Source organism: Myodes glareolus, chromosome 8 (assembly GCF_982192425.1).
Source record: "Myodes glareolus chromosome 8, mMyoGla1.1, whole genome shotgun sequence".
Classification (NCBI taxonomy): Eukaryota; Metazoa; Chordata; class Mammalia; order Rodentia; family Cricetidae; genus Myodes; species Myodes glareolus.
Genome location: NC_142033.1, coordinates 30751992 through 30776957, shown reverse-complemented (window position 1 = coordinate 30776957; position 24966 = coordinate 30751992). Strand labels below are relative to the sequence as shown.

At 42.9% G+C, this 24966-nt stretch overlaps 1 protein-coding gene across 4 annotated transcripts in view; it reads left to right on the top strand.

Annotated features, from left to right (window-relative positions):
• Cracd (capping protein inhibiting regulator of actin dynamics) overlaps nucleotides 1-24966 on the top strand; it is a 221756-nt gene that overhangs the window by 131030 nt on the left and 65760 nt on the right. The window contains exon 1 of one of the 4 annotated variants that reach the window (XM_085691735.2): nucleotides 24679-24894. The exons of the other annotated variants lie outside the window; for them this stretch is intronic. The gene's annotated coding sequence lies outside the window, so the exon portion shown is untranslated. Of the gene's footprint in view, nucleotides 1-24678; nucleotides 24895-24966 lie in introns of those variants that run through there. 4 annotated transcript variants of the gene reach the window in all.

The following is a 24966-nucleotide window of genomic DNA, read 5'->3' as shown; positions in this document are numbered from 1 at the left end:
TGGTGCTAATGCCAGATCCCGACTTGGGGAAGCATTGTTCTCGCTGCTCATGAACTCTTCCCTTGTCCATCTGACTATTGTTCTGTATCATCAGAAAATGAAGGGCACACATGAACCGAGCCCTGCAGATGAAGTGTTGGGCTCTGTGAGATAGCATTCAGAGAGCAATTTGGTCGGGTGAGCCTTCTTTTTTTTTTTAAGTTGTTTTAATTGAGCTATATATTTTTTTCCACTCTCTTCCCTTTCTTTCCCCTGATCCGCTCCCCTCCTACCCTCTTCTATGGTCTCTATACTCCCAATTTACTCAGGAGATCCTGTCTTATTCTACTTCCCATGTAGAATAGTTCCATGTATGTCTCTCTTAGGGTCCTTATTGTTGTCTTGGTTCTCTGGGGTTGTGAGTTGTAGGCTGTTTTTTTTTTTTTTGGCTTTATGTCTAAAAGTCACTTATGAGTGTGAACATATGATGCTTGTCTTTCTGGGTCTGGGTTACCTTACTCAATATGATATCTTCTAGATCCATCCATTTTCCCACAAATTTTAAGATGTCATTATTTTTTTCTGCTGTGTAGTACTCCATTGTGTAAATGTACCACATTTTCCTTCTCCATTCTTTGGTCGAGGGGCATTTAGGTTGTTTCCAGGTTCTGGCTATGACAAACAATGATGCTAAGACATAATTGAATACATGTCCTCGTGGTATGATTGAGTATTCTTTGGATATATACCAAAAAGTGGTATTGCTGGGTCTTGAAGTAGGTTGTTTCCCAATTTTCTGAGAAATTGTTAGGGTGAGCCTTCATATTCATGTGTAATCACATTGGGTTAGAATCTTATTTTTAAAGGGAAGAAACTCATCCAGCAAGATGATAGCCAATTGAGCTCAATTCCTGGAACCTGTGGTGGAAAGAGAAAACCAACTCTCCAAAGTTGTACTCTGACCTCCACACATGCATTTGTGGCAAGTACATGCTTATGTGTGTGTATGTGTGCACACATAAATGCATGCATATGCACGTATACATACAAATAAAAATTAAAAGTGGAAACCATTGTTAATGGTGTGTGGTTGTTGATTAATTGAAACTAACATTGTAACTTACCCTACAGAGGCATACGTGGATATTTGTTGGTTGGTGAATTAAATTAGATCAAACCATCTCATTAGTTGTGCATTTGAGGGGACTCTAGGGCGTGGATGTGAGCTTGGTTGATTTAGACCTTTTCTGTCTTGGTATCCCACCACATAATGGCTCCTGAGAATGAGAAAGGAGAAACACAGAGGTAAGAAACTGCACTCTTGGTTCTTCTGCATTTGTTTAATTAGGCTTTGTCCCTTAATGGCCTCAGAAGGCCATGGGACACTACATTATACTATGATGATTTTGAGTCAGCAAAGTACTGAGACTATTCTCTACGTTCTGTGGTAAGAAGAGCTAGTGCCTTCCATTAAATGTCGTTCATAACGTGAGTGGTTGTGTGGGTGAGGGCTTAGTTTCTGTGAACGATTTACCTGAGAGAAATGACTTTTAAAAAATAGATTTATTTCGGCTTGCAATTCTGGAGCTTTTCACCCAGCTCTGGATCTGTTTTTGACTAGATCTGTTGCTTTGGGGCTGAGACAGAACATTCTGGAAGAGATGCTGTGATGGAGTAGGGTGTGTGTGTGTGTGTGTGTGTGTGTGTGTGTGTGTGTGTGTGCATACATACATACACACACACACATATACTATTTCCTTTCTCCATGTTCTTATTTTTTGATTTTTTGAGACAAGGTTTTTTTGTACCTTTGGAGCCTGTCCTGGAACTAACTCTTTTAGACCAGGTTGTCCTCAAACTCAGAGAGATCTGTCTACCTCTGCCTCTAGAGTACTGGAACTAAAAGCATGTGCCATGACCACCCAACTTTTGTTTTGCTTTTTAAACAATATGTTTATTCTATGAAAATTCCACACAATGTACTTTGAATATACTCATCCTCCCCAACTCCTCCCTCTCATCCCTTTCCACACAGTTTTGAATTATTGTTGTCTTATTTTTTTCCCCATCAGATCCAGTTTGGGTTGCTCACCTAGTCCTGGGAGTCAGGCCTACCTTGGCATATGGTCAGCCTACCAGGACTCCCTCTCCCTCTCCCAGCAGCTTCCAAATGCCAACAGTTCCTCAGCCAGGAATGGGATTCCATGCCCACCCTCCCCACTCTCTACTGGAATTCTGTCTCGAACTCATGCAGGTCTTGTGTATGCTTGTCACAATTATTATGATTTCATGTATGCGACTGTGTCTAGAAAACTGTTTCTTTGGTGTTACCCAGCTCTTATAATCCATTCCTCTTCCTCATAGCCTTGCAGTAGGAGGGTTGGGACATGGACACCCCATTTAGGGTCCGTTCTCCGTGTACGTGTTCATACACTTGAATGTGTCTGGCTGATGCCAGGCATTGCTCCCAGTCACTCTTCGATCCTCACTATTCCTGAGGTGGGGTCTCTCAGTGAAAACCAGAGCTAGCCCATATGGCTAGTCTTGCTAACCAGCTTACTCGGGAAATCTTGTCCCCTCCACCTAGGGAAACCAGGATTATATGCAAGTGGCACCTCCTCCCAAAGTCCTCCTCCAGCATTTATGTGGTTTCTCAGATCTGAACTCGGGCCCTAACAATTATGAGTTAAGCACTTCCACTCCCCAGGCCCTGTAGAATGGAGAAGGCTAGAGCCCACCCTGAGGCTGTAGAATCATCCAGAGGACAATGGCCACATTTGTGTCTTAAACTGCCCTGGAGAAGTCATAGACTAAACACCCACAAGTTCAGGACTCTGTTTCAGCCCTCCTTGTTAACTGTAAGATATGAAGTCAACAGTTAACCTCTTCATACTGAGGTTTCTCTCTCTGTCAAGTGGCAAAGTACAAGTCATGGAGATGCCCTGAGGGTAAAACGAGAAGAGACAGGAAGCATGACTGAAAGTCAGAGCTGGAGTTCTCTGCAGAGCTGGGAGATGGTCATGATCGTCTGGTGGTAGGGCAGGGGAAGACCGCTCAGAGGCATGGACAAAGCTAAGCCCCTGGGATAGACTAGCAAAGGAGCTGTACTTCATTTACTGTATTTGAATGTTTGCATCAGAGGTCATGCACCAGAACTTGAACCCCAAGGTTCGAGGCAGAGCCTGTTGGAAGTGACTAGGTGAGGAAGGCTCCACACCCATGAATGGAAGCCATGCTGCTATGAAGGGGTATAGCATGTGGGCATGCTTGTCGCCCCAGCTGCCCGACTAGCTTAGCCCCAAAATAATCACACAGAAAGTCTGCATTAATTATAAACTGATTGGCCCATTAGCTCAGGCTTCTTATTAACTCTTGTAGCTTACATTAACGCATTATTCTTATCTATGTTAGCCACATGGCTCAGTACCTTTTTCAGGTGAAAAACAGGTCACATCCTGCTTTTTCGGTGATCTGGGCAGGACTGCGAGGAATGGGCTTCCTCCTTCCTAGAATTCTCCTGTTTTTATCGCCCCGCCTCTACTTCCTGTCTGGTTGACCCGCCTATACTTCCTGCCTGGCCAATCAGCATTTATTTAAAATATGATTGACAGAATACAGACAATTATCCTGCATTTCTATGTAACATGAGGGGGCCGGCTTGTTGGGGTTTCCGTCCCGCCCAGTACCCCACAGCTAGCAAATCCCAAAGAGAAATCATACATAGGACTCCATAAGGTTATAAACTGATTGGCCCATTAGGTTAGGCTACTTATTAGCTCTTATAACTTATGTTACCCCATTATCCTTATCTACATTAGCCATATGGCTCCGTACCTTTCTCAGCTGGGCAAGTTACATGCTGCCTCTTTGGTGGTCTGTGCAGGAGTGGTGGAGGGAGCTTCTGCTTCCAGAATACTCCCAGTCTCTTTGCTCCACCTCTACTTCCTGTCTGGCTTTTCCACCTATACTGCCTGCCTGGCCAATCAGCGTTTTATTAAAATATAATTGACACAATACAGACAATTCTCCCGCATCATCTCTGTAAATATGTACCTTTATATGCCATAAGAGGGAATCAGATACTACTGTGGATGGTTGTGAGCCACCATGTGGTTATTGGGACTTGAACTCAGGACCTCTGGAAGAGCAGCCAGTGTTCTTAACTGCTGAGCCATCTCTCCAGCCCAGTTCTGACTACATATGAGTGTACAACCTTACAAACAATACACAAACATATGTGAGTATTGCTGGGATGTGTGATACAGCACTCTGCAACAGTCAGTGGGCATTCACCAATTCCTTGCATACTGGGGACTATCTTAGTGTGTGTACATCAGAACTACTGTCATCTCTGTCTTGTGCATTCATATAAAATATATGAGAGAACCAGACACCTCTGTGGGTCTGGGTGCAAGTCTGGAACCTCCAAGGGAGTAGGCTGGAACCAGAGACCTCTGCAGGTCCAGGCATGAGTTTGGGACCTCTGAAGGAGTAGGCCTGAGCCAGGACTTCTGCCAGAGCAGGCCCAAGGTAGCAACCTTAGCAGAAAGAGCCCCAAGCAAGCAGTATCTGTGTGAGCAGGCCCAAATGACGCCAGGTATTGCAGAGCAAACCCTGGGAGCGCCAAGTGACTACCAGGAACATGGAGTGGCCAACAAGGTCACTGGAACCGTAGCCCCAGCCCCACCACAAGGTACAGCCATCTGAGCCTTGGATCCACTGGCACCTGGAAGATTGATCACCAGAGTCACAGCAGCCCCAACTCCACCAATCAGAGGAAAAGATGGGTTGACAAGGTAAGAACACACGCAACATCACAAAGAGCAACACGACACCAATAAAAACTAATGGCCCTACAACAACAAGACTTGAAAAAACAAATATAGATAAAACAGAGGAAAACGACCTGAAAACTAACTTTAGGAAAATGTTTGAGGCCCTTAAAGAGGAAATAAAATATTCCTTCAAAAAATGGAGAAAAAGACAAACAAAAAAAAAATTGAGGAAATAAAACATATGAAAGAAACTATTCAAGACTTGAAAACTGAAATAAAAACAATAAAGAAAACACAATCTGGGGGAATTATAGAAACAGAAATCATGAGAAAATGATCAGGAACCACAAATGCAAGCATAAACAGCAGAATACAAGAGATGGAAGAGAGAATATCAAGCGCTGAAGATACAGTAGAGGAAATAGACTCATTGGTCAAAGAAAACATTAAATCTAACAAAATCTTTACACAAAATATTCAGGAACTATGAGACACCGTGAAAAGACCAAACCTAAGAATAATAAATATAGAAGAAGGAAAAGAAGTTCAACTCAAAGACACAGAAAATTTATTTAACAAAATCATAGAAGAAAACTTTCCCAACCTAAAGAAAGATATGCCTATGAAGATACAAGAAGCTTACAGAACATCAACTAGACTGTATTAAAAAAAAGTTCCCTCGCCACATAATAATCAAAACACTAAACATACAGAGTAAAGAAAGAATATTAAGAGTGGCAAAGGAAAAAGGCCGATTAACATATAAAGGCAGACCTATCAGAATTGCATCTGACTTCTCAATGGAAACAATGGAAGCCAGAAGGTCCTGGTCAAGCACGATGCAGACATTAAGAGACCACAGATACCAGCCCAGACTACTATACCCAGCAAAACTTTCAATCACCATAGAAGGACAAAACAAGATAGTCCATAAAAGAACCAGATTTAGCTAATACCTAGCCACAAACCCAGTCCTACACAAAGTACTAGAAGGAAAACTCCAACCCAAGGAAGGTGGCTACGTCAACAAAAACACAGACAGTTCATGATCTCACAGCAGCAAATCCCAAAGAAGGGGAAAGCAAACAAAATAACATCACCAACAACAAAAACTAAATTAACAGGAGATAGCAATCACTGGCCATTAATATCCCTTAATATAAATGGACTCCACTCACCTATAAAAAGACACAGGCTAACAGATTGGATACAAAAACAGAATCCATCCTTCTGCTGCACACAAGAAACACACCTCAACCTCAAAGACAGACATCGCCTCAGAGTAAAGGGTTGGGAAAAAAATTTCCAGTCAAATGGACCTAAGAAACAAGCTGGTGTAGCTATCCTAATATCTAAAAATTAGACTTCAAACTAAAATCAATCAAAACAGACAAAAAGGGGCATTTCATATTAGTCACAGGAAAATTCCATCAAGAGGAAATCTCAATACTGAACATCTATCCCCCCAAAACAAGGGCACCTTCATATGTAAAAGAAATACTTCTAAAGCTTAAATCACACATTAAACCCCACATACTAATAGCGGGAGACTTCAACATTCAACATTCCACTCTCACCACTGGACAGGTCTTTTAGACAAAAACTTAACAGAGAAATAAGGGAACCAACAGATGTTACGATTCAAATGGACTTAACAGACATCTATAGAACATTCCATCCAAACATAAAAGAATATACCTTCTCTTCCAGGCAGTGGTGGCGCACGCCTTTAATCCCAGCACTTGGAAGAAGAGGCAGGCAGATCTCTGTGAGTTTGAGGCCAGCCTGTCTACAGGAGCTAGTTCCAGGACAGGTCCCAAAGCTACAGAGAAACCCTGTCTCAAAAAAACAAGAAAAAACCCACAAACAAAACAAAAAAGAATATACCTTCTCAGCACCTCATGGAACCTTCCCAAAAATTAACCACATATTAGGTAACAAAACAAATCTCAACAGATACAAAAAAATTGAATAACCCCACGTATCTTATCATATCACCATGGTTGAAAATTAGAATTCAACAGCAAGACTAATTCCAGAAATCCCACAAGCACATGGAAATTAAACAATGCTCACCTGAATCATCAATGGGTTAAGGAAGAAATAAAGGAAGGAATTAAAGACTTCCTAAAATTCAATGAAAATGACCACACAATATATCCAAATTTATGGGACATAGTTTCAAAGAAGAACTAATACTAATACTCCTCAAATTGTTTCACACAATAGAAATAATTAGAAACAGAAGCAACATTGCCAAATTCTTTTTATGAGGCTACAATTACCCTGATACCCAAACCACAGAAAGACATTACTAAGAAAGAGAATTACAGATCAATCTCACTCATGAACATTGATGCAAGAATACTCAATAAAATACTGCCAAATCAAATCCAAAAATAAATCTGAAACATCACCCACCATGATCAAGTAGGCTTCATTCCAGAGATGCAGGGATGATTCAACATACGAAAATCTGTCAACATAAGGCATCATATAAAAAAAACTAAAAAATAAAAACCAAATACTCGTCTCATTAGATGCTGGAAAAGCCTTCAACAAAATACAACATCCCTTCATGGTAAAGTTCTTGGAGAGAACAGGAATACAAGGAACATACCTAGACATGATAAAGACAATATACAGCAAATCAACAGTTAACATCAAACTAAATGGAGATACACTCAAGGCAACCCCACTGAAATCAGGAACAAGACAAGGTTGTCCACTCTCTCCATATCTATTCAATATAGTTCTTGAGGTCTTTGCTAGAGTAACAAGACAACAAAATAAGATCAAGGTGATATAAGTCAGAAAAGAAGAAATCAAACTCTCTCTATTTGCTGATGATATGATAGTTTACATAAGCGCCCCAAAAAATTCTACCAAGGAACTTCTACAAGTCACAAACACTTTCAGTAATGTAGCAGGATACAAGATTAACTCAAAAAAAATCATTAGTCCTCCTGTACACAGGTGATAAATGGACTAAGAAAGAAATCAGAGAAACATCACCCTTCACAATAGCCACAAATGTTATAAAGTAGCTCAGAGTAACTCTAACCAAACAAGTGGAAGACCTGTATGACAAGAACTTTAAATCTTTGAAGGAAAAAATTGAAGGAAACACCAGAAAGTGGAAAGATCTCCCATGCTCTTGGGTAGGCAGAATTAACATAGTAAAAATGGCAATCTTACCAAAAGCAATCAATAGATTCAATGCAATGCCCATCAAAATCCCAGCAAAATTTACAGACCTTAAAAAAAACAGTACTCAACTTCATATGGAAAAGCAAAAATAAAAAAAAAAACCCAACCAATTCTATACAATAAAGGAACTTCTGGAGGCATCACAATCCATGACTTCAGACTCTACTACCGAGCTTCTGTACTGAAAACGGACTGGTATTGGCATACAAACAGACAGGAGGAGCAATGGAACAAAATTGAAGACCCAGATTTTAATCCACACACCTACGAATATCTGATTTTTGACAAAGAAACAAAAAATATCAAATGGAAAAAAAGAAAGCAAATTTAACAAATGGTGCTGGCATAACTGGATATCAACATATAGAAGAATGAAAATAGACCCATATCTATACCATGTATAAAACCCAAGTCCAAATGGATCAAAGACCTCAACATAAAGCCAACCACACCAAACCTCATAGAAGAGAAAGTAGAAAGTACACTTAAACACGTTGGTAGAGGAGACCACTTCCTAAATATAACCCCAGTAGCACAGACACTGAAAGAAACAATTAATAAATGGGACCTCCTGAAACTGAAAAGCTTCTGTAAAGCAAAGGTCACGGTCAACAAGACAAAATGACAGCCTACAGAATGGGAAAAGGTCTTCACCAACCCCACATCAGACAGAGGTCTGATCTCCAAAATATACAAAGAACTCAAGAAATTGGTCATCAAAAGAATAAATAATCCAATACAAAAAAAAAATGGAGTACAGACCTAAACAGAGTACTCTCAACAGAGGAACCTAAAATGACTGAAAGACACTTAAAGACGTGTTCAACACCTTAGCCATCAGAGAAATGCAAATCAAAACAACTCTGAGCTTCCATCTTACACCTGTAAGAATGGCAAAGATCAAAAACACTGATGACAACTTATGCTAGAGAGGTTGTGGGGTAAAGGGAACACTCTTGCATTTCTGGTGGGAGTGCAAGCTGGTACAGCCCCTTTGGATATCAGTATAGTGATTTCTCAGAAAATTAGGAAACATCCTTCCTCAAGACCCAGTAATACCACTTTTGGATATATACCCAAAGGATACTCAATTATACCACAAGGACATGTGCTCAACTATGTTCATAACAGCATTGTTTATCATAACCAGAATCTGAAAACAACCTAAATGCCCCTCGACTGAAGAGTAGATAAGGAAAATGTAGTACATTTACACAATGGAGTACTACAGAGCAGAAAAAATAACATCTTGAAAATTGCAGGCAAATGGATGGATCTAGAAACATCATATTGAGTGAGGTAACCAAGACCCAGAAAGACAAATATCATATGTACTCACTCATAAGTGGCTTTTATTTTTTTTTATGAGAAAGTAATTTTATTAAATTATAAAAGTTTCCATTTCCGCTCCTCCTCCCAACACCCTCCCACTCCCCCCACTCCCTCTCCTCCTCCCTCTCCATCCCTAAGAGCAGTCAGGGTTTCCTGCCCTGTGGGAAGTTCAAGTTCCTCCCCGCTCCCTCCAGGTCCAGGAAGGTGAATGTCCAGACAGACTAGATCCCCAAAATCCAGTATATGCAGAGGAAACAAGTCCCAGTGTCATTGTCAATGGCTTTTCAGAAAGACTCCGGGCCAGCCACATTCAAAGAATCCGGCCGCATTCAGAGAATCTGGTTGGATCGCGTCCTCGTTCAGTCCCAGGTGCATGGGGGGTGGGAGGGTTGTTGGAAGGGGAGAAGGTCATAAGTGGCCTCTAGACATAAATCAAAGAAAACCATGCTGCAATTCACAACCTCAGAGAACATAGACAACAATGAGGACCCTAAGAGAGACATACATGGCTCTAATCTACATGGGAGGTAGAAAAAGACAAGATCTCCTGAGTAAATTGGGAGCATGGGGACCATGGGAGAGGGTTGATGGGGAGGGGAGAGAAAGGGAGATGAACAGAGAAAATTGTATAGCTCAATAAAATCAATTAAAATGTAAAATAAAAAATAAATGAGAAATTTAGTCAATAGTCTTAGAAAATAGAGAAAAGTGAAAAGGGATGAAAACAGATGATTTCAGAGACAATGATTCTTAAATTTCTGACTTCTCCATGTCATTATTTATCAAGATAGTTTAACCTTACGTACTCTGTAAGTAGAACCATTTTAGTTCCCCAACAGCTTTCTTCATTTTCTTTCTCAGTATGGAACTTATCTAATCCTGCAGGGCATCTAGTACTTTGTTATAAACCCATAGGCTAATGTAAGCGATCCGAACACTTTCAAGTGGGGCCAGGCTCAGCTACGGTATTTAGCTATCACATGTGCTTTCAACTTGAGTTATTTCCAACTGGTGATAAATCTTTTAGAAAATAGTTCACATCAGTCAAGGAGTATCTATCATATATGTATAAATACAGACACACCTGCACAGAAAGAGATTGATTGATCGATTGATTGCTATTCTGACTTTTTATTTAACTTGGCAGCATGGATATTTCCCTGAGTGCTACATAGCCAGGGCTGTGGCTGTCACCCAGTAATACATAACCAACATGTAGCAGAACACCTGGCCAATAGACGGTGTTCAGCAAGTATTTATGAATCAAATGACCTGTTTGTAAGATGATTGCAAATATAAAAAGTCCTGTTTCACGTCCTGAGTGAATGAATGAATGGTCCATGAAGAAAATAGCCATGCTGCCAAGCTAAATAAAAAGTCGTAATAGGTCAGAAACATGGAAGAAATGAAAACCCAGCCCGCTGTCTCACAGTCGAAATACAGAACCCTCCTTATTCCCTCTTTATCCCTGCGACTGCTCTCCGCTGGGCATAATGCAACCTCGTATATTCCACCAATCACTAAGTATGGGCTTATTATTTCTAGAATTATCTACACTGAATTCACAAAAGTCTTAAAATATCAGCTGCTCTTTCTTTATCTATGTTCTTTAGCTATTGCAGTTATTTTGAATACTTCAGAGTGACCAGTGCTTTTTTTGTAGACCTTTTTGCTCAGTTAATTTGTTGTGTTCAATTAATTTGGACGTACTAGTTTATTTATGAAATTATTGATGGACTTGTTTTCCTTTTGAAGGTGTTGCAACATTCTTGTACACACCATTCATTTTCTCTAGAGTAAATACCTCGAAGTGAAATGGCTGGATCACATGACAGGACATGTATGTTTAACTTTTTAAATAACTACCAGAGTGTTTTCCAAAGTTGCATTCTCAAAGCAGTACATGAATTCCTCCTTCTCCCTGCTTTGTCCCCGCCTAGGATGTGGGGTCTTTATATGCATTCTAATAATGTTTCACTCAAATCTTTTTCCATTTTTAGTTGGGTTATTTTTTTTTAATTTAAGACTTTGAAATATATTTTGACTACAAAATCAATAAGATTTAGGAATTGGAAATGTGTTCCCCTCGTTTGTGATTCATCATTTCATTCTATTGCTGATGTCTCTCTGTGTGGATGTGTGTGCACATACATGTTTGTGTGTGTGCACATGTATGTCATAGGTATTTGTGCAGGTGTGTGCACATGTGTTGGGGTCTATGACCAAAATGTGTCTCCTTCAATTATTCTTCACTTATTTTCTGAGACAGGATCTTTCACTGACCCTGGGACTCAGCAGTATTAGAGGCTGGTAAGCAAGGAACCCCCAGCTCCTCCTGCCTTAGCCCTCACAGCACTGGTATTATGGTTGTGCTGCTGCTTTTTTATGTGGGTTCAGGGGGATCGAACTCGGGTCCTCATACTTGTGAAACAGGCACTCTACTGACCGAGACCTCTTCTACCCCTCCTACCATTGCCTTCTGAAGAGGAGTTTTAATTTTTGATTGAGTCCAATTTATTTGTTTGATCTTTAATGCCACACCTTAGTGGAGTAGCTAAGTCCTCACAAGTTTCCCGTGAATATTTGCTTCATTTCTACCTCTCCCTCCCATCTCCAACTCCTCATGTGCCTTCCCCCACATGTTCTCAAGTTCATAACCTCTTCCCCTGTAATTATTACTTAATATATGTGTATATATATACATCATATATTTGAACTCATTTTGTGTTGCCCTTCTGTACATGTGTTTAGGGCTGACACTTGGAACTGGATCTATCAGGGGGTGTTTGTCCCTGGAGAAAACTCACTCCCCTTCTCTCAGAAATCATCAGCTGTCTGCAGTTCTTCATCTAGGGTGGGGCCTAGTCAGTGTTAGCTTGTTGATGTTGACTGGCTGGCGTTGTCATTATGCAGGTCTTGTTTGGGCAATCATACAGTTGAAATTTCCTGGTTGGAGACTAATTCTCGTGATGTCTAGAAGACACTACCCCACAGCAAACATCCTCATCCTCTGACCCTTATGTCTTTCCGCCCCCTCTTCTGTGATGTTTCCTAGGCCTTAGGTGTAGGGCGTGTGTGGTAGATGTGCTATGTAAACATGCTACAGTCACTTACTCTCTTATGTTGACTGGTCATGGGTCTCCGTGATAACCTGTCAGATAAACAAACAAACAAACAAACAAACCATTCTTTGATGAGAGTTGAGAGCTATACTTATAAAAATCTGTCATTTTAGAGTATACAACTCATTTTTTAAGTATGTATCATGCAACAGTCACCAAGGTTTAATTTTTGAATTCTGTCTCTCCCCTCATCAGCAAACTGGTACCCCCTAGAGATCTTCCCCATCTCTTCTCCCCTTAGCCTCTGGCTATCACATTTTCTGTCCTTCTTGTTTTGCCTTTTCAATAATATTACATAAATGAAATCATAGCACATGTGCTCCTTTATGAATGGCTTCTTTCATATACTTTTTTGTTTTATTATTATTACTTTGGCATGCTGAGGATCAAATCCAAGTGCTTATGCATAATAACCACAGTCTCTACTGCTGAGCTAAATCCTCAATCCTAGCATGTGCCCTCTGAGGTTTATCCATGTTGCATGATGAATAAGTGTTTCAATCCTATCTATGACTGATCAGTAGTCCACATTTCTTTTATCCAGTTAACGGCTGATAGACATTTAGATTGCTGCTGTTGTTATCAATAATGCCACCATGAGCATGTGCACACACTATGTCGTGAATCCATCAATTCTCAACTCCGGTACAATTCAAAAATTATGTTGTGAAAAGGAGAAAATATGGGCCAGGCATGGTGAGACATATAATCTCAGAAAACAGAAGCAGGTGGATCTTTATGAGTTCAAAGTCAGCCTGGTCTACATAGAGAGTTCCAGGCCAACCAGTGCTGCTTAAGTGAGACTGTGACTCCAAAGGAAAGAAGCAGAGAGAGACAGACAAAGAGGGGGGAGAGAGGGAATGGAGAGAGAGGAAAAGAAGAAAAGAAAGTGAGGGTAGTGAGGCTTAGCGGTGTAGAGAGGCAGGATGAAAGTACGACTAGGATTCAGTGGTGTGTAGAAACAGAACTGACTACATCTAAAGCCACTATCGTATCAGAAATTGGGAAGTGGTGGTGATGTTGATCTGTGCGCCCTCACGCCACAGTTACGCATCGTGTGAGTTCAGGCGGAAGGTCTCAGTAGACAGCTAGGATGTACACGGAAGATTAGCTCTGAAAATACTCACTTAGCCGTCAGAACCTTGGCCCTGTTGAAGCCAAGGGAACTCCTCGGTGTTTTCCCAGGCACAGGGTGCCCTTTGCTTTGCCTTCCACTCTGCTTCATGGAGCAGAGTGCTGTTGCCTTCCAGGGCAGGATCTCAGTAAGTCATTAGTATTCATGAGTTACGATATGATGGACTACAGGCTGTGGATGCAAAAGAAATTAAATACCCAGCCCTGTCTTTATAAAGATAAAAATAGATTGTCCTACAAGAGATAAAGTGGGGGGAGGGGAACTCTAAGAACCCCTGTTCCTGCATATCTGACCAAGTGTCATAAAGCAATAAATCGAGGGACATTTTTCAAGTCAGGGCTTTCATCAGGAAAGGATAAGGCATTTAAGCTGGAGATGCCTGAATTTGCATAGGTGACTTAAGTATTCGGTTTAGAAATTGTGAAATACTGTAGCGCTTTGGTAACTTCCTTTTGTGGGATGTCTATGGAAAGATTACGGTCAGGGTTGCCCATTTCCTAGGAGGAAAAGGAGCCAAGAGTGGGGTCAACATACTCTACGACGTACTGGCTCCTTACGTTCCAGCTCACATCTCCATCAGTAGTAGGGCTGGATGAATTGGGAAATGGAATTGCTCCCTCTGAAGGGAAGCATCAGACAAATCACCTCTGTAGATTACACAAGTATACAACCTCCTTGGACACGGACTGCAAAGTGCTAATGGGAGGTCACGTGTCCTGTGCACAGATTCCAGCCGTACCCACAAAGGCTGGTTGTTGGCAAGACAGCCAACTTCTAAAGCCAAGATCTACGCGACTGCAAAGGAAAAAAGCAAACAACAATAACAAAAAACAAACAAACAACCATAGATTTAAGCAGGCACAATTTAAAATTTTGGGGCTATAAACTGTGGCACAAGAAAAGCTAGAAGGTAAACAGAAAAGGAACTGACATCATGACACAATGTGGTGTTTGTTGGTGGGGATTTGGGGACATCACAGAGTTTGGCATATGAATTGCTGTGACCCCTTTTGGAAGGGCTGGGGAGGAAAGAAGCTTGTCCTAGGGTAACCAGGAAGCAGAGAGACAGGAAGTCCCCAGGACACTCAAAAAGCATGCCCCCAGTGATCTCTCTCTCTCACACAAGGCCCCACCTCCGAATGGCCCTTTTAGTATGAATTCACTACTGGAATAATCTACTGAAGTCTGTGCCCTCATGGCCCAGCCACTTCTCAACAGCGCCACCAGCTGGGGACCAAGCCTTACACATGAGTCTTCTCTTGGGAGGATGGGAGGGGCCCTACCCAAACCACAGCAGTGGTACGTACTATGATTCCGCCCTTACAGAGCGTTTCTTTTGCTAATAGAGGTGGATATTAAACAGAGTCGCTGAAATAAATACAGTAGTGGGATCGTGAAAGCGAAGTTCAAGATAAAATAAAGTACTAACTGTGTCATGTCTGTTTAAATGTCACAGGGAAGCGTGTTCACTGCACACGTGAGTGGAAAGCATCCAGGCAGGAGTCAGGGGGAAGAGTTGCAGTAAGGAGGCAAAGGCCCAAGGAAAGGCGTGTTTGAAAATTGAAAGGAAATCACTGTGGCTCCCTGCCAGATGAGGCTACAAGGCTGCCAAGGGCAGGGCAGCTGGGCCAATCATCAAGATTATGGGCCTTATCTGATACCCTTGGTGAAAGTTCTCTTGGGATTTATGGGGAGAACTGGGGAGAGAAAGGGAGGTGAATAGTCCTAAGGTGGGTTCCAAAGTGGAAGATGAGACAAGGCTGCTGATATGGACAAAGATAATTGAAAATATATTTGGAGGAAGGCGTCCAGGCTTCTCACGCTGCGATACTGTCTTGGGTTCATTTTGTGCTGTTTTGGACTACAAGATGAGAGAGAAATGAGCCTTCCCTGCTAGTGCTGTAGGGGAAGATGGGTAGGTATCTTTTCTTAATCTTTTTTCAGTTCAGAGCTGAGGTACCAAGAACAACAAATAGATTTGCATACCAATCCAACGTAAGGTTTATGTGGGATGAAAGCCTTCAAAAGGAAGTGGAGACCCAAAGGCCCAGGAAATGTGTTTCTGTGTAAGCTGCAGAGGAGGAGAACAGGCGTGAGGTGCATGGCTGGGGAGAGGGTAATCTCTTGATGGTACCCAGGAGGAACTGGATGCTTCTCTCTGTCCTTGTCCTCAGTGCTAAGGATGTTCATCTCCTCTGACCAAAGGATCTGCACCTCTCGAAGGAGGGTCTTCCTTCAGGGGACAAGGGCAAGGAGCAAGAGAGCAGGATTCTCTATCTTTTGATGCTTTCTCACATCCTAAGATGCCATGTTCTGGGGTTGCACATCCCGAATCCCGCAGTATCCTAAGATGATTCCTCCTTGGCAAGGCAACTGTGCTGTGGGTGTCAAGGCAGGGGCCTCTGTTTTTAACCTGGTGCTCTAGCCCAGTGGTTCTCAACTTTCCTAAAGCTGCGATCCTTTAATACAGTTCCTCATGTTGTGGTGACCCCCCCCAACCATAAACTTGTTTTAGTTGCTACTTCACAACTTCAATTTTGTTACTGTTGTGAATCACAATATTAATATCTGATGTGCAACCCCTGTGAAAGGGCCGTTGAACAACCCCAAAGCGGTCGCGACCTGTAAGTTGAGAACCGCTGCAGTCTACCAGGTAAAGGAGGAGTTACCTTTGGACTTGCAGCCCAGTTTATTCAGCTAGCTTCTTATCCTTTCCAGAGGTAGAGGAGGGATGGCACAGTGGGCAGGCGCCTTTACCACAGAGTTGAGTGAGGCTGGAGCAGGGTAGAGAGAAACCAGAAAGACAGATTTCCTACTGGTTTTTAAAACTTTATATTTTCTATGCTGTGATCTCTTGAGAAATTCTTTATAAGAAAAGTTGCCTTTTATGAACTTTTTAAAAAAAAGACAGAAACATCTTCAGCCTATATCCATATTTTATTAAATAAATGCAAGTTCTGCGAGGATGTACCCAAACCCAAGGTGTAGAGGCAAGGTAGTAACCAGGCATCATCGCACATGTCCTTGTGATACGGATATTATCACGCTCGGCTTACAGATGTGCAAATGGACCTCTATTGTAAGATGCTACCATGGACCTCTATTGTAAGGTGCTACCATCTGCTCCATTTTCATCCAAGAATGATAAAGAAGAGAAATCCAAACCTCCCATTTTCTCAAGTTTAACAGAAATTAGCGATGACTTAATGTTTTATAAATGCATTTAAGCAGCACTAGACCTAAGGAAATTGGGGTCACCTTTGCACCTAAAAAGAAGTATCTAAATGTAGAAATAAGTGGAATGCCATTAGGCAGAAACCAACATTTGTAAAGCCCAAGTCAACCACCATGAGAGTCAATTAGAACTCAGTTTATGGGACAGCTGGGACCTCCCACTACTGACCACAGTTGACTGTGTGTTAAGAACACCATCCCAAAGTAAAAAGTTTTATCTTACAAATACCTCAAAACTTACAGTCTTGAAATATAACTCTAAAAATATACATATGGAGCCAGTGTGGCAGCACACAGCTTTAATCCCACCAAGCAGGAGACAGAGGCAGGCAGATCTTTGTGAGTTCGAGGCCAGCCTGGTCTACATAGTGAGTTTCAGGCCAGCCAGGATTATATAGTTAGACCCTGTCCCAAAGAAAAACCAAAAACTTTACACATAGATGATATACTTTGCCTACATGTTCATATGTGAAGAAAATCAGAAGTCAAGAATTACTTATGAACTTACTACAGGCCTTCTGAAAAGCAATTAGATCTCTGAACATTTAACGTCATTATTTTTATAAATATTCATCTGTTATGACCCAGACATGCATTAGGCCCTGAGAACAGAGAGTTATGCGGTAGAATTTTCCTGTACCAAATATGCAGATGCTTCCTTATCCCCAAAGGCGCAGGACATGGCCTGCATTATGAAAATGACTTGTAAATGCCATCTGGTCAGGCCACAGAAAGTACTCTGAATGAGACATGCCACAGAGCCCCTGTAGCACGTGGTGACAGAGGCAGGGTGACATCTGTCCCAGATTGAGGCTAGGGGAGGCAGGTGACCCGAGAGAGACACCTTGAAGGAATCAACTCCTCGGCACCGCCATCTCTGTGTGTGTTACACTCCTCTTTGTTCTAAGAGACAGATTCCAAGCAAGTGTTCTTTTCCTTATGCAACTCCATGTCTAGACTTCAAAGTTGCAGGTAACAGAAAGTTCTCGGATGTCCTCTGCTACTCCAGACTGTTTCTCTACGTCTCTGGAACTTCTTCCTGAGTCCAGGTGCTTCCTCAGGGCAGCCATGGTTCAATCCGTTTGCATGGTCACTATGGTCTACTCTCTTGTGGGCAAGGATGTCTCACATTCTAGCAGGTGGCCAGCATCCTGGCAGTGACTGTGAAGCCAGCTTCCGTACAGACAGCAATCTCAGTCAGAAGTTCAGTCTAAGTCAAAGTCATCATTCTAGTGATGGCTGTGCCCCCCCATATGTCCGGTTGACTTGTTCAGAGGACAGCAGACTACAATCCACCATGCTCATAGACTCCTCCTTAGCCCTTCTCGCCAGTGTGGCTGCTGGTGATAGAGTTGTTGTGCTTTGTGACTTGTCATGTTGGGAATGTCAAGATCAACACAACTTGGCGCTTGTAGCACATGCTACAGTGACAGAGGTTGATAAACAGCAAATGATTACATATGGTAAATGCTGTTAGGGTAGATTTGGGGGTTATGGAAACACACAGGTGCAGCAGCAGATGAGCCTTTGGAAGTGTGCTGGGAGACAGTCAAGAGAGGTTTCTTGTATGAGGCAACGGCTGAGATGGTTTATATACAGATGAGTAGAAGCTGGATGCAGAGGAACCTGAAGAGTTTTCTGTGCATGAATTAATGGAGCTTCCATTGCTATAGACATACCTGAGATAACTGACTTTAAAAGAACAAACCTATGTCTGGGGTCACAGTTTTAGAGTGTTCTGTCCACTGTCAGCCTTGCTGCTTTGAGCCTGCAGGGTCGCATCGTGGCTAAAGTGTGTTACAGAACAAAACTCTTCTTATCATAGCCAGGAAGTGATAGAGAGAAAGGAAGACTGGGTCCCTCAGCGCCCATCAAGGGCATGTCTCCGGCAGCCTGAAGACTTCCCACAAGGCATAGCTACCAGCAGTGCCCAGTTGTGGGGGTCCAGCTATTAACACATGGGAAACATTTCAGATCCAAACAACGATAGTATGCATGAGCAAACATGAGCAGAAGACAGGAAGTGGGAAGGACCCCAGCTTTTTCCCTGTCTTTTATAAGGCACACTTTGTTCCTAAACTGTCTTTTTGGAATAAAGAGGAACTTTATATTAAATTCTTTAAAATTTTTTATATAAGAAGTCTCTCCCTAAATGACTGTATTTTGACCTGCAGATAAAGATACAATACCCTGGAACTATCCATGTCACAGTTAGAATACTTGTGAAGGTCATCCGAACAGAAGTGGAGAAATTCAATACAGATTTCGTAAGTGATTGTAGGGGGTGTTGACTTCACGATTGTAAGCTTGGGTATCATTGCCAATAAGCTTTTTAAGGATCACTTCAGATGAAATACAATTAGTGGTTACTTTGTGGAGCTCATGAGTACACACCCACAGGATGAATTGGAAATAAAACCGTCCTTATTTTAAGCAAATGGATATTTGTGGCTTGAGATAAAATTTCCCATGAGAGCATCACATACAGATTTTAGACTTCCAGTTCTGGAGGTAATGGAACAAAGATGTTTTCACTTCCTCCTCTTCTCCAGGCTCTCCTAAATAATGAAGAGGGCAAAGAACAAATGTACAAGCTCCGTCTTTAAAGGGGCAGGAGACATGCGTAGCCCAGAACTAGCATCAGTGGGCTAAAAAGTAGCAGAGGAACTATGCCCACACAGGAGAGTGGGGGCCAAGTTTCAAATCACCCCAAGAACCCCAAAAAGCCCAGGAATGAGAGTTCAAGAAACACGAGAGCCCAGGATGGGTGAGAGGCTGCAATGGGGATTTGAGGGGTTCTGTCCCAAGCACAGTTGGGTCCATGTCTTTCCCCCATTCCATCCAGATCTTTGGATGGCTAGTCAGATCTCTGTACCATGTGAAGCATGAAGGCTCTTCTATGTAGAAACAAAATCAGAGAGATGCCAGACTGAGACTCGGAATGGGAGGTCAAGGATGAGAAGAGCTAGTGAGGATGGGGGTAGGTGAAAGTGTGTACACAGCACAGTGGCTACCAACATCCAGGCACATGGGGTGACCCACATGTGCTGGGAGACCCACTTCCAACCCCTGGGAAGCCTGAGCGTGCAGACATTTGAAAGTACCAAAATTTACAGAAACACGGCTTGTTGCAATACATAGAGGACCAAGAGGTGAGTGACCAGTCACCCAGTGGGAACCCCACTCTCTAGGACCCCCATAGTGGGGCAAAACCCTGAGCCCCTCCCCCAACTGCCTCGACTTCTCTAGCCAGCCAGCGGGAGAGTTTTCTGCAGGTAGGCTTCCCCAATACCCACCCGCATCCACCGGACCCCGCAAGCTATTAGCCCCATCCCACCCCCAAATTTATAGAAGGCTCCAATGCTCTCCAATGTCTAGTCTCCCTTTTTTATTTTTATTTGACTACTAGAATCCTCTCTCATTTTGACCAAGAGCACAGTTGCCTACGTTAAGACTTTCCAGACATCTACCCCGTCCCCAGAGGCTGAGTCCGGACCCTGCTACACTCATTAGAAACGTGCTGTCCTTGTGTTTGTGTGCCCTTCAGTGGTTGGACGTGTTGGTGCTGAAGAGGCAGCCTCGGCCCCAGGGACAAGGACAGCACTGTAGCATCCTGGACTGCAAAGTGGAAGGAGAAGTAACAGGGGGCATAGCTGGGCTCTGAGTTCCATCCTCTTTTAGGATTTCCATTGCTGAGATAAAACACCATGAGCAAAAACTACTTGGGGGAGAGGTGTTTAGCTTACACAGTCCATTAGGAAGGGAAATCAAGGTGGAACTCCAGGTAGGAGCCTTGAACCAGGAATGCAAGCAGGGGCGATGGAGGAGAGCTGCTTACTGGTTTGTTCCCCATGACTTGCTCAGCTCTCTTCCTTATACCATGCAGGACCATGAGCCTAGGGATGGCACTGCCCACAGTGAGCTGGGTCTTCTTGCGTCGACCATTAATCAGGACAGTACCCTACGGACTTGCCTACAGAACAATCTTATAGAAGCACTTTTTCATTTAAGCATTTCCTCCTCCCAGATCGGCCTAGGTTCGTGTCAAGTTGATAAAAACCAAGCAGCATGTATCCATAATATTGAATAAAAATGGGATGATGGGATAGCTCGGTCATTAAAATGCTTACTCTGTAAACCTGAGTTCCTGAGTTCAAACCCAGGGATTCTCACTCACACACACAAAGAAGCCTGATATGTGTGCATGGTTGCAATCATAGTGTGGAGGGGCAGAGACAGATGGATCCCTGGAGTCTCACAGGTAGAGGACTCATTAAGCTGCAGCCAATGAGAAACCAGAGGAACAATTCCTGAAGTTGTACGCCCCCCACACACACACACAGACACACTCACTCAGCCAATGAACACTCTCATATACAAGGAAGGACGGGAGGATGGAAGTGAAGAAAGGAAGGGAGAGAGGGGGATGGGGGGGATGATGGGAAGGAGAGAGGGAGGAGCATTTGCTAAGGATGCAGGAATTGCAGGGTCTACTTTCCTGAACTGTTCAACGTATGTGATATTAAAATAAGAACAGAGCTGACTGACATGAGTCACTGTGTTCCTTGGCCTATCTGTTGTAGTGGCTCAGCGTGTGACCTGAGAAGTGTGAAGCCAAGGCGGGGATGGTTTGGTGGGACATTCCAGTAAGCCTAGTCCTTGGGAGGCTGAGGAAGATTGCAAGCTCAAACCCTGCCTGGGCTACATAGTGAAATAGTGAGTTTGAGACTAGCCTGGGCTACATAGTGAAATAGTGAGTTTGAGACTAGCCTGGGCTACATAGTGAAATAGTGAGTTTGAGACTAGCCTGGGCTACATAGTGAAATAGTGAGTTTGAGACTAGCCTGGGCTACATAGTGAAATAGTGAGTTTGAGACTAGCCTGGGCTACATAGTGAAATAGTGAGTTTGAGACTAGCCTGGGCTACATAGTGACCCTCTCTCAACAGAAACAAAAACTCCTCTTGTTAATGAAAAAGTTTTAAAAACAGTTCTTGGCTTTTTTGCCCAGCTACTCTCTGATGAAATCTACCAATCCATACCATGCATTAGCTTAAAATAAGATTCTTAGTGGCTCGTTATTAAACATGAATGAGCAACGAGGCATCGTGAGACTTTTAATGAAAGCGTCCAGCATGAGAGGCTGAAGCCAGAGAGAAACAGAAAAGGAGCTCAAAGGAATTGGAATGCATGGAGCAGAAGAAAACTTCAAAGAACACGGAGCCGAGTCCTCCGAGATGCAGGAGGAATACACTGAATCCATGAATAAAGAGTAGGAGGCTATTCATGCGGAGAATAAAGAAGGGCTCCGAGAAATTAATCACTCAGGGAGCAGATAATTTGATAGGAGGGTTGGGAGATAAAGTTGCAGAAAGTTAAATTTTTAAAAAAAAGTTGACTATCAGTGAATGAAAAATAAGAAAAAATTAATATTACTGTAATCTTAGCATTTAGAAAGAATAAAAACTGTGAAGTTAAATTACAAAAAACACTAAACTAGGGCTGGAGAGATGGCTCAGCAGTTAAGAGCACTGACTGCCCTTTCAGAGGACCCAGGTTCAATTCCCAGCACCCATATGGCAGTTCACAACTGTCCATAACTCCGGTTCCAAGGATCTAACACCCTTACACAGACATGAATGCGCACAAAATACCAATGCACATAAAATAAAGTTAAATTTATAAAGTTATAAATTTATAAAGTTAAAGTTAAAGACTTTAAAAAAACAAACACTAAACTAATTTGTATAGTATGAATTTATGAGGTGTAAAAGTTGGCTCATGCCAGTATGCTGATATTAACTTATAATATTATTTTATTAAATTATAGGGATAATTATAATACATTGAAGACACATTTGACTTTTACCTACATTCTTAAAATATATTTAAGTTGATCATAAATCTTTCAAAAGCTTTGTTGTTTTTTGTTTTTTTGCTGGACTACAACCAAGTTGTTCTGGGAAGACAGGAACATGCTAGAGACTCAGGGTCCCTTTGGGTTTGGTCAGAGTTGATAAGTTCTGGAAACTTTAGAAGATTTGAAAAGCGGAAGAACGCAGTATGGAGGAGCAGGCAGCTCTTGCTGCCTTCAGTGTCACACAGCGCTGGTTCTCCAAAACACGTGCTGGCAGCCCAGATGCCCAGGTTTCTGGTGGCTTCTGGTGGCTTCCGGTGCCATGTCCTGAAGTGTCCACAAGGAGCGACTGTCGTGCACTTAGCTGTAGACATACTGCGTGCAATGCCTCCGAGTCCCCAAGTTGTGGCTGTGCTGTTTGTCCTGATTGTCAAAGGTCAAACATGGCTGCTTCTCCACATTACAGACTTCTGTTAATCTGGTCTGGAAGGCCGTTCCCTGCCAAGGGAGTCCAGCCCTAAGAGTTCCTGCTTCAGTCAGCCTTCCCGACTCCGCCGCTGCCTTTTCTCACCTCCCTTTTCCTATGTTCGGCACCCAGAAACTTTTCCCTGGCTTCTGAACATCCTTGGTTTTAATCCATTCTGTAAGACCAATTAATTCATTTCCTTTCGACCGGACTGCTTCTTCACCTGGAGATAATCGTTCCCTCTTGCCGTCTCCACCCCGCCTCACAAAGCAGCCCCTACCTTTCCTGTCCTGGGCACACCTTGGTCCTCCATGGAATGCTTTTCTGACTGGAAAGGCAATAAATAATCGCTGGGTGAGTGAAGCTGAATCTCAATGAAAGGACTGTCTACTTTTATGGCTGAACGTTAGTTGCTGGGAATTTTATGGCTTCTTTAAAATGTCTGTGCAAAGCAAGCCCTGAGCCCATGAAAAATCACCCTGAGTCTCATGTTTATAGTAGATGGCATACACAGAGAAACCGTGCCTCAGAAAACAAAAAATAAAGAAAGAAATAAATATAAGAAGTTTCATTACACACACACCCGCACCCACCCACCCCCGAAACAGTGTTTGTTGATTTTCTGAACCAAAGCTTTGGGGCTTCCGTGATGTGTTTGTCACCTCTCTTGGTGTAAAATGGTAATAGTAGCTTCCTGTCTTCTTCCCTGACTCAGTTAACCTTTCAGAATTACTGGGGCAGAGCTGTTTGGAGGCTCACTGTCCAGCTAGCTCTGCCACTGCAAATCAAGCTCCTATTGTAAGTCTGACAGCCAGGATGAGTCACTGTCTTGGCTGGGACTGTTTCCTGAAGTCAGACACTGGAGCAGAATGCCTAATGCTACCCAGGCCCCCGAATCTCCCCAACACGCAGCCCCTTCTTGCTTTATATAGAGGCTTCTAATGAGTCGGTCGGTGGATTTAGCAAGCAATTTACACTAGGGGTCAGAGACAGTTTTATTTTTCTAGCTTATATCCAACTGCTTTATTTGCGCTCCTCTTTTCAAGAAAATTCAGGCAAGGCATAGGCTCTGAGGTGTTCTGTGCCTTAATCTGTTACCCCAAGAAACACCATTCGGCCTCTGACCTAGGTGGCTCAGTATGGAGAGAGGGAGAGACAGGAACCACTGTCTGCAGTCTTCCTAGGGCTAAGATCGCCTGCCCCAGCACACGGCCAGAGCTGGTGTTCTGTAGTGCAGCTGGCCAGAGGAGAAAGGAAACTTCCCTGAGACAAGGTGCTCCTGTCTCTGAAGTTAAACCCTGCAGATGTGCAAGTATCTAATCCTTTCCCTCTTATTCCTCCTTTTTTCATTGATCTCTTTAAGAAAGGGACGTGGTCTCTTCACCCAGAGGTGAGTGTCATTGTGGTCAGGTAGCACACAGTTTCTGGAAAGTGCCCCCCCCACACACACACAGTAACGTAGAGTCAGTTACATGGCTTCTGCAGCACCCCTCAGAGCAACTGTCAGGGGAAGAATTCTGGGGTGAATATTCTAGGGCCGGCTTTCTCGTTACTGGAATTGGAACCGTGTCAAAAGCCAACCCAACGGTGCCTGTGCCTAACCTGGCTCCTGCTGTAGGAGTTCAGCCATAACATAAAACACCTCCTGGGCCCATCATGTGGGCCAGGCACACACACTGATACCACCCAGCACCCAACACTCAGTGCCTCTGGCTGGGATAGCTGATCACATGGAAGAATTTTGCATCTTGCCCAGGAGAAGCTAGGCTTTGGCCAGTACGGAAGGTAAGTGTGCGGAGTGTGAAAGAAAGGCTCTACACTTGCTCTCTGTAACTGGGAAGCAGTGGGGAAGACCAA